The sequence below is a fragment of the Crassostrea angulata genome, chromosome 2, assembly GCF_025612915.1.
Source record: "Crassostrea angulata isolate pt1a10 chromosome 2, ASM2561291v2, whole genome shotgun sequence".
Taxonomy (NCBI): Eukaryota; Metazoa; Mollusca; class Bivalvia; order Ostreida; family Ostreidae; genus Magallana; species Magallana angulata.
In genome coordinates, this window is record NC_069112.1 from 63664435 (window position 1) to 63678992 (window position 14558).

Sequence of the window (14558 nt, forward strand, 5' to 3'; positions counted from 1 at the left end):
GGGGAAAAGCACAGACGCTAGCAAAAAATATTTCGCGCCAGGTCCAAAAAGCGCTTTTTGCAGAAATTGCGCCAAAACTTAAAGTCACGTTTTCGACACCCTTGCTAGCCTTCCTTAAAACGCGATAAGAGAGTTATTTATTTAACCTCATTATGGTAAAATGCAGACTGGAAAAGAGCTCGTTATTATACTTGTAAGCGTTATCATAGATATAGGTACAAGATGTCCTATATAGCAGACGCGGATCCAGCTTTTTAAATCAGGAGGGGTCCAAAAGATTGAAAGTCTGGCGAAGCCCCAGGAGACTTTGGAATTCCCATGGTTTTATGATAAAATGCAAAATTTTTGGAAATTCCATGGGGGGGGGGGGGGGGTGGGGGTGTCTCCCCCCGACCCTCTCTAGATCCGCCCTTGTTATATACGTTTGACACAGGTACCTGACGTTAATTATTTTACTATTAACCCTACCTAATAATACACAAGGTACTGTTTTCACTGTTATCATGGTACCCCTGAGTATTTATTTCGTCAGGTATACATATAATAAATAGAAAAAATAACTTTATCATAACTGATGTGTTTACCTGGAATATATTTTGATTGAATTGATGTAAACTGGTCTCATGTATTCTTGTATTATGAATGGTGACTCAATCTACATTATGAGTGCATCAAACTTGGGTACACTGATTAATTGTCATTTTATTAATGCGTAATTATAATAAATGTATTAATGCTTGCTGTGGACCATGAAGTGACACCCTTTTCCTCCGATTTGATTATTTATACTAATTAAAAGAATTAAGCATCTTAACCTATATTTTAACGGGTCAAAATTTTGTCATGTCTGCAATGAAATGCTAAAACAATCATGTGTCAACACCATGTCAGAATAATGCGCGCGGCGACCTCTTAACCTCAGTCTTACTAGAGGTCGTGTTTTCATTGGAGGATTGAATATAGAGGTGGTGACGTAGTTACTATTGAGGCCCTATAGAGGGGGACTTTTTAGAACAGTAAATTTATAGAGGTCGTGTTCTCATTGGTTGCTTTTAGAAAGGGAGGATGAATATACAGATTTAGTGAGCATGCGTAAAAAAAGTAGGAGGTTTTAGGTTATGACGAAACCATAAGATGATTATATGGTTTGAGAGCATGCGCTGTAGTATCGATAACGTAAAATAGATGATATTAAGCAATACGTGAATTTTATTTAGAAATAATAGGTCGATTTAGATGACCTATTTTGAGCAAACAGTGAAAATAAGGTATACTTACCTGTGCACAGAGAGAGATATTTTAATTTAAAAAATTACATGAAAAAATGCGGTGATGTAGCATGCGCACTTGAACATTGAAAAAGGGTGTATATTAAAAAAGTTTAGGGTATATTTTAAAAAGTAGTTACAATTTTTTATCATTTTTCAAAATGCCTTTAACACCAAACGATTCAACTCCTTCGGCTGCGGTAAACGGGCTGGATACTGCTTTACCAATCCCTGAGCATGAAGACTGGGTTTGGGAAATAGCAATGGACCCCTATCCTTCTGGGAGGTTAAGGGACATTGATGGCAGACTGGTATATATGTTTGATTATAAGTACGAACAGTACTTACAAAATCTAGAAGACCAAAAAGAAGAATATAAAGAAGAAGTAAAGGAGAAGAAGGAAGAAGAAGACAAGAGAAAAGAACAGTAGCTTCTTTGAAGCTGAAAAATTTCAACGGTCGTTTTAACGCCCACCAAATTTTTCGAAAAGATGTATCTCATACAATGAAACTGGGGGAAAAGCATTAATCAAATACAGTAGGTGAACAGGTTTTTCCCCACCTAATGTACTTGATGATGAAAGACTTTTCTTGACAGCCTACGGTTAGTTTTTTCATATGCTTAACTAGTCAAGTTTGTGATAATTAACTGTAGGAAGCAAGAAAATAAAAAAATAAGGGGAAAAACAAACAAAGTAAAATTATATTCAATATTTTTTATATAACTTTTTTTAAAAAAACATAAGTATTATAAGAATATGTTGGTTTCACAGAAATGAAGCGCACACATGCACAGCAGCGACGCTATAACAAGTTGCGCGAGGGGATAATAATGCCAATCACAAGAAGGAACGTTAGTCAGATTGTGTACTTTTTTACAGATTGTGTCGCTGTCACTGTCCCGGTAAGTCGTTGCCGATGCCCCTGTGCCGTGACCTCCTGTCGTCGGAGTTCCTTCTATGTTTCTATCAGTATTGATGTTGATAGAATGTGATGTATTAAAAGTGATGTATTAAAAATGATAGTAATTAAAGTAGAAATGATGATAGTTTGCGTGTACTATACACTGTGCGGCCAGAGAATGGTGGGTCGAGTAGACAGTGTACTGCTGTCTGCGGTGCCCGTATGATGTGATGTAGTGATGTCTGATGTCAAAGTGTGCGGGGTACTGATATTGATTGTACGTGTGGAATCAATGTTGGTAAATGGGGTCGCTGTGACAGTTTGAGAGTATGTACGTGTTGAAATTGTGTGTTGTACGGTCGACTGGTCTGCGACATATTTGATTTAAGGAGGGTTGAACAGAGGAAGTGTCTGCTAAAATTTGAATATCAAAAAGCAAAAAGCAATATCAAAGTGAATCTGCACCCGAGAAATTATTCAACAAATAAAAAATAAAACAAAATCAACATCTTCAATCATGCACATACTTACACATTGGCGGCATTGTTGCGGTGGTTGCGTCGTCTATCGGGAGGGAAAAAAACACTATTTACATTAGCTAATAACATTAAAAATAGATTTCTCCGCTATCCTTTTTTTGGAGTAAAAAAAATTATTACCAGGGCACAAAGGCCTTCCATTAACGAAACCGCAAGCCATTGCGAAATGTGATGCAATCGGCAATTAATTGTGCTTATTCATTTGATAAAAGTGACAGAGGCAGAGTTTTCTCGCGATCGGTGTTTTCTTATGATCGGTCTAACCTTAGAAGTGTGAGCGCAGAGACCCGTTTAAGGAAATAAAAAAATAATTACGTCTGCACCTGTGGTTTTTCTCCGTCGAGTCCAGCATGACTATGTCTCTGATCTGGGTCTCTTTGCATAAATGTACATACTGTACAATAGATCCGCAATTACCCCGAATTCTTAATTGTACGATCGGGACTAAGGTAGTTATATTTCGAATGAAACATTTTATGTAGCAGTGTTATTGAATAACTGAAATGCACTAATTATGAACTTTTAATCATGAAATTTAAGTTTACCCTTTCACGTGATATTTTGATCAGTCATTAACACCCGTTAACAGTGCGGGTTAGGGTGATCCCGAACAAATAAAAAGTGATGATAACCAATTTTTATTGGACTCTGTATACAGACAATCACTGTATTGTGTATATCGTCTGAGCTTTATGACATACATTTGTGTCTATCAAAATTTGCTTATTTGGTCATTCTGTACCTGACGAGGATACTGATTACACAAAAAGTCGCTTTTTCGATAATTTTAAGTTTTATGAATTGTTTTAATTTTAACGACAATTGATTTGATTTGAAATTCCCTGTTAATAATTGTAGGCCAAACCAGTTGGGAGAGTGCGTAAGGGAATTAATGTCACGCGTTCGAACTCGTGATTAACCTAGTGGCCGTGTGTGACGGTTTTAAGTTTGCAAACATGTTATTTTTCAAAAAGTCATTTAGACAATTTCTAAGGAGAAAAGTACCTACCGATCTCCTTCATCCCTTTCTCACGATGAAGTTTTAAGATAGTGATAATATATATCAAATTCCGACGGAATTTGACAGCAGGAGTACCAAATATAATTACCAAAAAGAAAAAAAAATGAACAAAAGAATAAAAAATCAAAGTAACATAAAAAATGAACGGATGAGTTTCAGAAAAGATAAGAAAGCATAATGGGCCCCTCCATCTTTTTTTCCTAAACCCAAATTGCCTCGAAATTTGATTTATAATATTTTTCTAAATTTCTTTAAAATTATAATGAGCGCGAGAATTTTCAAAGCTGTATTAAAACCGAAGAAAACGCTCAATAAAATTGTCTTTGGAATATATTCACAAGGATTCAAACATGGCAATGTAAGTTGTTTTTTTTTTTTTTTTACCTATGATTTGTGTTTCATTTTTTTTTATTTCAGAAATAAAATTAGTAAATTCCGCACAAGAAAAATGGCGATAAAATTATTTATTTCTCTTAAATATAATTTTAAGTCGCTGTACTTGCGGGGAAGTGCGTCAAGTAATGAGAAATCTCGCGCAAGCGATTAGCGACTTGGACGACCTGCCATGTCCGTGAGTAATTGATAATAGAAAAAAAAAATAACACGATTTTACTTAAAAAGTTAGCTACAAGTGAGTCAATTTTTTTTAAAACACACATTACAATGAAAACTTCACAACTGTAAAGTAAAAAAAGTAAATTTTAGGATAACTTGAAATATGAAGCAACTTTGTGTGAAAATATCTTTTGTAATAGAATGTAAAACGAAGTTGTAAATTAGTCTTTTCATTTTTTTTTTGGTTTAAGTATGGAGCAGTGTGCCACTCCACTTCTTTCTTCGTAAGTTTCGTTTGTGTTGTTTTTAGAAATAAAACGTACTCTCCAGTGTATATAGTTTTAATCTCCGTTTTGTTTACTTTAACCAAATTTTTATTCTTTATGATTTACACTTAAAAAAATAAAATTGATCATCATTTTCCACCCATATGTAAAGTACTCCACTAGCATCCAGAAAGAGGACGCACAGCTCCTCACCGGGATGTTCGTCAGGGTTAGTATTTTTCTTCCCAAAATTAAAAGTTTCAATTGTTTTATTGTTCAGAAATAATAAATTCTACACTCAACTTTCACTCAAAATTAATAGCATTTCATATTCTGTCCGTACATATATAGCACGCCGATATCAAAGAAGAGGAGGGGAAACCTGTTAGTACATTTTATATTCAATGAAACGCAATTTCTTGTAAATGATCTTAGAAATATACGTATACATTAATTTTTTCATATATTCTTAACTTTAGTCCCTTTACTCCATCGGTGCCGATTGGGTCAGTAAATTAATTTTGATTTTATCCTTTTAAATTTTAAATTCGTAATTTATACATTGTGGTATGCAGTAAATATAATGTGACCCTTAATTCTCATGTTCATTTAGATTACCCCCAATGCGCCGATTCGTCCAACGTTAGTTTGATTCTTTTTTATTGAATTAAAATATTTTTGTCACTGAGTTATGTTTTTTTAATGTTTGAATGGTTATATATGTAAAAAAATTAGCGACGAGTAAGTTACGTAACAAATTTACATGTTTCATTTGGTTTAATTTTAAATATATATAGATTTTTTTAGTTCCAAATTTTACCTCCTTTTTCCCGTAGTTCAACCACGGAGAGTTACTGCCTTCTGGACAGTAGGTATGTATGTCTTTTTTAATCACCATAGAATATCTGTTATATCAAATACTAACTGTATGATATTTATGTCATTTTTAATTGTCATGGTTTTGGATGTTTACGTTATTTATTCATGCTTTTAAGTACATAGAAACGTATAACATTATCTAACCAATTTTGCGCATTTTCTTTACACTGTCTTGTAATCATTTTATTTTAGTCTCGAGAGACAACTGCTGTGAGTTATTATTTTATATAATAACGATTTCATTTAAAAAAAAAAAAAGAAAGAAAGAGAAAATTAATGATAAATTTTTACATGTATGTAAATTAAGAACTATGAAATACAGTTATTTGTTAACAAATATTTATTCAGTATTTCATTAGATAGTCTATTTTTATTCTATTTTTCTTTCATTTATTTATTAATTCTATATTTATTTATTTTTTATTTGGTTTATATTAATTTTTTTTTACATAAGGATGACACTGTATTTGGGTAAGTTTACATTTAAGGTTGAAAATAAGATAGATATAATGGGAATATTATTGTCACGAATATATATATATATATATATATATATATATATATATATATATATATATATATGTTAATGAATTAGATAAAAATTTCTCTAACCTAATGATGAGGTTTGTGTACAATAAATTTCAGATCGCTTGAGGGAAACGCAAGTATGGCCTCGGCCAGCACCTCCACCGCGGCGATGGAGCCCGAGGAGCCCGAGAAATGATTGGAAAAGTAAGTCTATGTTGATGATTGAAAATAAAATGAATGCACTGAAATAAAATTAACAAATGAATATTTTGAATGTAATTAAAAAAAAATTTAAAAAAATGTATTTTTTTTGGTCATGCATTTAAGAGTATTGTCTTTGATTAAATTTCTTACATAAAATTAACAAACAAAAAAATTAAATATAACTTCAAAAAAAATATATATTTTTTTTTGTCATGACTTTAACAGTGTTTTGTTTGAATAAATTTCTAAACTTAAATAAACAATCAAATATTTCAAAGACATAAATGAAAAAAAAAACAAATAAATAAAATGTACTTTTTTTCCTATGAATTTAGCAATACATGTATTTTGTTTGATTTAATTTCAGATTAACAGAGGTCCCCTTCCCCCCAGACAGGAGGAGAAAATGGACATGTTTTAAAATTAATAAATATTTTTTAAAAGTGTTTGCATTGTTAGTTGTGTATATTGCAATTGAATTACTTGAAAGAAAAAAAACCTGGTATCTATAGTTCCAGAAATCTGTAGACTGAGCAATGGATTGATTGATTTAAAAAAAAATTCTGCTTTGGGGTGATGACTCATATTTCCAAGCACATTGGAAGAAAAAAAGTTTTCAATATATTCCAGAAAGTAACATTAAAGTTTGCGTTTAGGAAAAAAGAGGCATTTTGTTTTTTATATAACTATCTCTTGGACGAAAATGTACAGAAGACAATGTGTACAAACACCGTTTATCACTGTGTCCGATATTTCCGATGACGCCCTTGGGTACTTCTGATTTTTTTTCTTATCAAATATGATGATTGATTTATCTCATTTTTGGTTTCCGCAAAAAATAATTATATCAAATATTTACAACTTTATTTAAAAATTTTTTTTTTTTACTTTAACAAACATCTATTGAATTATTATATCATTAGTAAAAGACGGGAGGATTTTTTCCATTAGCGTCTTCGGATATTCTAGATCCCATATTTTTTTCATAAACGATATTCTATGTAATTTCTTCAATAATGTCTTGAGTGAATTGAAATAAATAAAAGTATGATTTATTATTATAACACACTGTTAATGTATTTAAATTATGAACCTGTGAAAATTGTTTAAGCAGAAAGACAATTTATTTTAGATCTTTGAAATTTTATGTATTAAAAACCCATCACTACTTATTTTATAAGAAACTATATTCACTTTTGTTTTTAAAGCAATACAAAACATAATTCATTTACTTTTTTATTCTAATATTATTTGATATACGACTATTAGTAAAGAAATTAAAAATATTGATATTCTATATTTAAAAGAAAATATATAAAAGAAAATGTCAGCTTGACGCCTTTGTGGTCGTTCCTTTGATTAATATCTTTTTGTAACTTTGAAAAAATAGGTATTTTAAATAATACATTTTTTTTTACATATGGAAAAATCGTTATTGATATTTTTTATAAAAAAAATTAGGAGGGTATTGCAAAATCGGGATGAAACAAAGAAAAAGAAAGATTGAACCGACTACGTAACTAATAAAGGTATAACGCTAAAAAAATACTAACTGTTGTAAATGTCAGTTCGACCCTCGGAATCTCTCAGGAAACTGGTGCCTGAAGTCGACAAAAAGGTTGGTGACGAATAAAAGAGATGGAGTTTGGCAAGAATTCCTAAGAAACCAGAATCTAATGGATTTTTGCCAAGTTCAATTTCAAAGTCAAACGACTTAAATATTAAATTGTGAAAAAATATATCTTAAGTGTGCTCAAAGATTATTTGTGTTCACTGACATTAATATGTAATTATGTTTAGGAAAAAATTGTTTCAAATTGTATGTTTTTAAACAATATTTTAAAAAATTTCTTAAAACTTTTCTTGTCATAATTGATGGGTTTGCAAATAAATTTACATTAATGATGTCAGGAAAACGCCAGAACAGGCGCCATTATAGAACTGGAAATTCGTCGCCTCAAACTGGAGGCAACATTCTCCGATCGATTTTAAATATTTACAAGTTGAATAAAATGTTTCATTCACAACTAATTAATAAAACGAGGACTTTACTGCTCACTAATATCGCTTTTATGGTTTCCTTCATCCCATTCAAACAGAAACATTTATTCAAACAGACTGTTGAATACATTTAACGGAACTGATGACATTTGTTATAAGTTGGTGCATTTTAGACATCTCGCGAGAAATAGGTAAACAACACTGTTGTTTTATGTGTGTGTTTATCACATTATATATATATATGAATCTAGAATGCCGCTTCCAGTTCGAGGCGGCGAATTTACAGTTATCGCAGTAGCGCTGGTTCTTCCGTTTTTCTTTCACAAAAAATATCAAAATTGTTTTAAAAAAGCCAGAAAAACTTCAGATATTTCAATGTAGACCACCAGAAGAATGGATTTCCACCAGTCTACCAAACCCGACACGCAGAAACGCGACGGGATGAATGTAGAAAGCAGACAAGGGGGACAAATCGCTGTACTGCTGGATACAACACTTCAGATAAATGAATGAGGGACAAAACGGAAATCAACTACTTCTTTGTCATTATTGTCTCCAAACGGTGTTTTTAAAATATAAAAAAACATAGTATTTTCGGGGGGGGGGGTTCACCTTAATTGTGCTTATGTGTTGAAAAATTTAAATCAGAACTAATGACGATGAAAAATTAGTGGTTTTTAATAAATTGCATTTATGTTATACATCATCAAAACTTCTCTACTAGGCAATCATACTATTAATCGTTTGTCAATATGATTTTAGCATACTCGCTTTTTGATGTACAAAACAAACTTTCCCGTAAGACAGTTATCCCAACGTAAGTATATCGGAAGTTCAACCCTTAGATATTTTTTGTACAAAATGCGTTTTTTCAATTTATAAAGAAGATGAATTTTTTTCGGTTACGAATTGTGAACGCCCTTATAAATATACACCCTGGGATTCATTGTTAAACAAACATGCCCACCAAGTGATTTCGAGACTTTAAAAAATGATTTTATGAATGAATAACGAATTCAAATACGTTTATAGATAACAATCAGAATACAGGTGTCACGTTTCATTCACCTGTGAGAGAGGCGCTAGAAGGATTACTCCACCTTAAATGAAACCTTCTAACATTATATAAGCATTCAGGGATACTTTTTTAAAACTTGCTGATCAATATACATCATAAACAATAGAGAAAACAAAACATACACAATGAATTCATAATACCTAAAAATAATTCGGAAATAAAAACGTTGCCAGAAAAGTTCGAAAAGTAGTTAAACATCCACAAATTGTTAATTCTATCCTAATTAGGTCGCTTGTATTTTTTTCCACTATGATGAAAAATTATCAATTTTTAGCTCATAAATTTAAGACGGATAGTGTTTTAAATGTCAAATTACTTATATGATTCTAGGTCGTATGTGTTTGATTCATTTTGATAAACGTGAATAATGTTCTAAGGTATAAATTAACATTTTGCGAAGGTCTGCAGATTTGTTAACCCGTACATAATATCATTTTTTCTCCGTTTTGAACGAAGGTCGCAAACCAATACAATTCCAAAGGTTCACTACAAATCATGGTAGAGACAAATTAAATCCCTATATTCCCGTTCGATTTTAAAGATTTCCTGCCAGCAACAGTGACTGTATGTTTTATAAGATAAAAAAACAACAACATGTTAAACAGTAAAATACATGCTTGATTTGGCCTCGTGTAGCAATGCTAATGAAATATTTTTTTTTTTTTTTTTTTACTCTCAAGAAACATAATAAATAAATTCAATACAGTTTTTTAAATATTCTTTCACGCGTGCTCACTCTCTCACACTCAATCTAATTGGTAGAGGCTGCTTAAATTAAAAAAAATAACAAAAGAATTACCCCCCCCCCCAAAAAAAAACAAAAAAAAAAACATAACTAGATGCAATCTCGTTGCGAGCAACGAGAGGTCTTCCGTTTGAATGGACCTTAAAAAGGCTGTCGAGATAGTTTCTTTTATTTCTCAACACCTTCTAAAATTCTAGTAAGCCTCTCTAAAGATTTCAACAGACATATCTTAATTCTACAACAGGGCGCTATTACTGTGATTTATGATAAAATTCAAACGGAAATTAGTAAAATCCACAATTTTAGAGATAATATTTTCAATCGAAACAAAATTAAGGGGGAAAAAAAGAGTCGGCACTCGGAGATTGAACCTGGGTCGTCCGGACAAAAGTGTTACACTCTAACGTGGATAGATTTTAGAACAAAAATACATATTCTCCATTCATTATAGGGTCTGTATGGTAACATGACTGAAAAAATATTTTAAAACAAGAAAAGGTGAAAAAAAAATGAATTTTGTTTCTTTCAATGACGACCGGAAGTTACGATGGACTTTCGGAGTGTGAAGGACACTGCGGATAAAGAGTAATAATCATCAGTGAAATTTTTAACTTTCTAATTGAAATATTTTGAAAAAAATCGTGATCAAACAAAAACATGAAATCTTTGATACATATATCTCGGGACCGGAAGTGACGATCGAAAAATTTAAATAGACATACTGTGGTTTCATCAATATTCGTTGAATACCAATTTTCGTGGATTTCGTTGTTAAGTTTATCCATGAAAATAAATGTTCACTGAAGTGCAATTTCTACTAACAGTTTGTATTGATAGTGTCATTGGCCACGAATTTACGTATCCTTGAAACTGTGATTTTCACTTTAACCACAAAAATTGATACCCTTGAGTATTAATGAAACCACAGTACATGTATATTTATACTGGACAAAAAGCGCTATCATTGTGATTAATAATTTTCATAAAATTAAAACAGAAAATCGATCGTTTTAAAGATAAAATCGTAAATCGCTGAAAATTTGAAAGTTCCATCTTTGGGACTTTTAAATACACATCGGGTGCAACCGGTCAACAGGGGATTCTTACTCATCCTAGGTACTTGATATTGATTTTTATAATGATGTTTATAGTATTAACATTAAGTACATAGAGAAGAATGCACCAGGTCGCTATAAACTACATTTGTATTATGTGTGTGTGAGAGAGAGAGAGAGAGAGAGAGAGAGAGAGATTAATTAATCATGTATGTAGTTCTTTGTAAATAATTATAAACTTAAGATTTTAACAATTTCTGTGCCACAGGGCCTATTTGGGCCTATTTGAATATCTACGTTAAGTGCCACGGGGCCTATTTGGGCCTATGGCAGTTTGAAAAAAATATACATTAAAATAAAAGAAAAATATTAAATATATTCAGGTTCTGTTTTTCATTAATGATTTTTAAAATTTGTATCAATATACATCGTATGATCTATGTGTCTAGTGAAATACTGCTGATAACGTCACAACGTAAAAAATGACATCATAATAATAACGTCACTACGTCACACAGCGCCAACTCGTCTGCGTTTTACCATGGGTGGCGTATGGTTTTTGTGAATAGATCCCCATGAATTTTCCGTCAGAACCGGAAAATAATATCAGTCCTAATGCACAACCTGGACCAAAGGAAATGCCCCTCCCCCACAGGAGCAAAACCAATCTTACTTTTTCCTACTCTGCCATATAAACCTGGGGCTCGTTTAACATAACTGACTTTTGACTAAAATCTATCTTAAGACCAAATATTTTTCACAAGATCTCACCATAGCTCATAAAATTGTCATATCTCAGGATAATCTTAAAAACTGTCAAAATAAAGGTCTTAAGTCCAACTTTAACATGGCGAGAGCTAATACTTTAGTCCACAACCAAAGGCCGAGTATAATTCGAGTGTGCGCGACTTTTTACTTTCATGCTGCCGTTAGTGCTGATTAAAAAATCAAATAAAACACATCGGTAATATCCTTGCATTTTTTTAAATTTAAAACATAAATCGGGTAAAAAGCTACTGCAGACAGCATCGTTCTCTGGTATTGTATATTATGCAAGAGATCGAGAGAATATGAATCGCTTGAAGGAGACCGTGTTGTTTTTTTTTTACTTAGAATTGAAATATTGACTGAGCACCAAAGGAAGCATGTACTTTTTATTTATTTTTTTTTTCATTCAGAGTTAATTAATGAACGGCAATATAAACTGCGATATGTCAAATAAGGAGGAATGGGGCACTGAAAAATTACTTTGATATGATCCTAGAACAAATTTTTAGCCAGATTATCAACATTAAAAAAATTTCCATCTGGTGACATTTTACGGTAGTTTTCATGCATGTGAAAGAACAACACTGAATCTTTGGACAGAAAAACCAAGAACTGCATGTTATGGTGATACTTCTTCGACCGTGTTCGAGATCGAGACTTAAGTGCTCACCCCCACCCCCCGCGCGCGCGCTTCAAGTCCTATTGATACCTTTTTCGTATCTTCTGTTTCCTTCTTCAGAGCATTTCAAACAGAGATATTCTTTCTTGAAACTTAATTTCAATTGTGTCTCTAAAACTTGATACCGCACATCATAGACATTTAATTTTTACATGGATGGTTCTGTCCGCACGGACAGTTTATGTATGATTTTAGTATATAAAATATATCAATGTTTTAATCACAAAATTTTATTATTATTATTGTTTAGACAACTCAGTTGGTCAAGCGGATTTAATCACTAAAAAACTGCAAGATCACATATTGGTAAAAAAAAAATCTCCTTAGCTCGAATCGAAATATAGAATCGTAAATGTTTTGCATTTCATAACTGTTATATTTCATCATATGATGATGAACTAGGTGTAATCGTTAACTTTCTTAGGTCTATATTGTTTTTGATTCTTTGAATATTAGAACTATAATATAAATCACAATCGTAGTTGTATCGATAAATAAGCTAAGATATTAGAGACCATTAAGAACAAAATTATACATCTTTTTCCGAGACGCGAGTTAAAACGTTTACAACTGACGATCGTGATTGTCAATATTACACGTATGGTGTGGTTAAAGTTTTTACTTTGTATGGAATAAAATGTAAAAATTAAGATAGTGTTCACCTGTCCGAGAAAAGGAAGATTTTAAAACATACGAATAATTTAAAGCTACATAGTCCGAATTTTTTTGGTCATGAGTGTATCAAATATTTTTCTATACAGTCCAAATTTATTAGAAAGATGCCTATTTACACAAGCAAAATCCGTCTCTTTTCAAAGTTTAAATTATTTAACGTACATAAAAAATTTCTGTATGGGAACACAAAAAAACAAAACAAACAAACAAACCAATTCCATCATGGGAATGTTTAGAAACGGGAACCGTTTGGTTTCGTTCCCGAATGATTGGGTTTATTCAACCCACATGTGATGTATCGATTGTATACAAAACACTTCTCCAATTATTAGTGAATAAAATGTACCGACGTTTATTTTTTGTTTGAATTTTTTTCAAAGTCGTAATACAAATATACCCGCCTTGACCTCAGCAGCGAATTTTATTATGAGACGAAAGAAATCAATACAATTTATGTCGTTTGTTTTGTAAATAACTTGTGTACATTCATTAAAATATGGCTTAGTTGACCTGGAAAACACCTGCAATGTCTATTATGATATACATACTTAGCATAGCCATCGTATAAAAGCGAACACAAAATTTTAAATGAAATCAGGCATAGCAGCTTTAAAAATTTCACGATAAGCCTATATATTATTCTATTTACGAAATCATTAATAAAGTCATTTTGAATAACACTTTTTGTTAAACTTGATTGTAAAATATGTGTAAAAACGCATGTTTAATACACAACGTTGTTTTGGTCCAACAGAAAGATCATACTCGTTCATGTGCGGACCTAGAAGGGGATGCATGACTATTCCTTCCACCTCTTGGAAAATTCAAATTAATAAGATTACCAAGCAAAATTCCCGAAATAGGCCTCAAACTTAAAAAACAAAATTATCCCTCGGAAACCCCCTGGACATGTTTTCTGGATCCGCGCATGCGGTTACAAACATACATTGTATCAATTTTCTCGCTTAATAAAGCAATTTATAGCATACAATGTAATGAGAAATGAATATTAAACAGCGTTTTCATCACACAAATTCCCTTTACCGAGGTTAGCGAGAAGATTTTAATCACAAAATAATTTATTAATGTATGTCATTTCTTCTTTAAACTCTATATACATAAATCACTTGAGTCGGAAGCAAATTGAAATGGGGGGGGGGGGGGGGTAGACTAATCCTCAGAAATGTTGACAAGTATGCCTATGACTCCAACTTCTCAATATTTTAATCATTTCAAGGTACATTTAGGAACAATTATGTTTCCTGCGAGAAAAAGTGTGATGAATGTAGGAGTAAACTTGAACGGGCGGTTATGCTTGCGCGATTTGAAATGATTATTAAAACGAACAAGGAATTGCTTACCAATCCAGCAATGTCATTCTTTGTCTGTCTGCC

The 14558-nt window shown here is 32.0% G+C and overlaps 1 long non-coding RNA gene across 1 annotated transcript; it reads left to right on the forward strand.

Moving 5' to 3' along the window:
• The first annotated feature begins 368 nt into the window (after window positions 1-368).
• Window positions 369-6586, forward strand: LOC128172839 (uncharacterized). The gene is made up of 4 exons (XR_008242348.1): window positions 369-5424; window positions 5624-5641; window positions 6077-6163; window positions 6531-6586. It is a non-coding gene; the product is annotated as an uncharacterized LOC128172839 (long non-coding RNA).
• Window positions 6587-14558: the final 7972 nt, after the last annotated feature.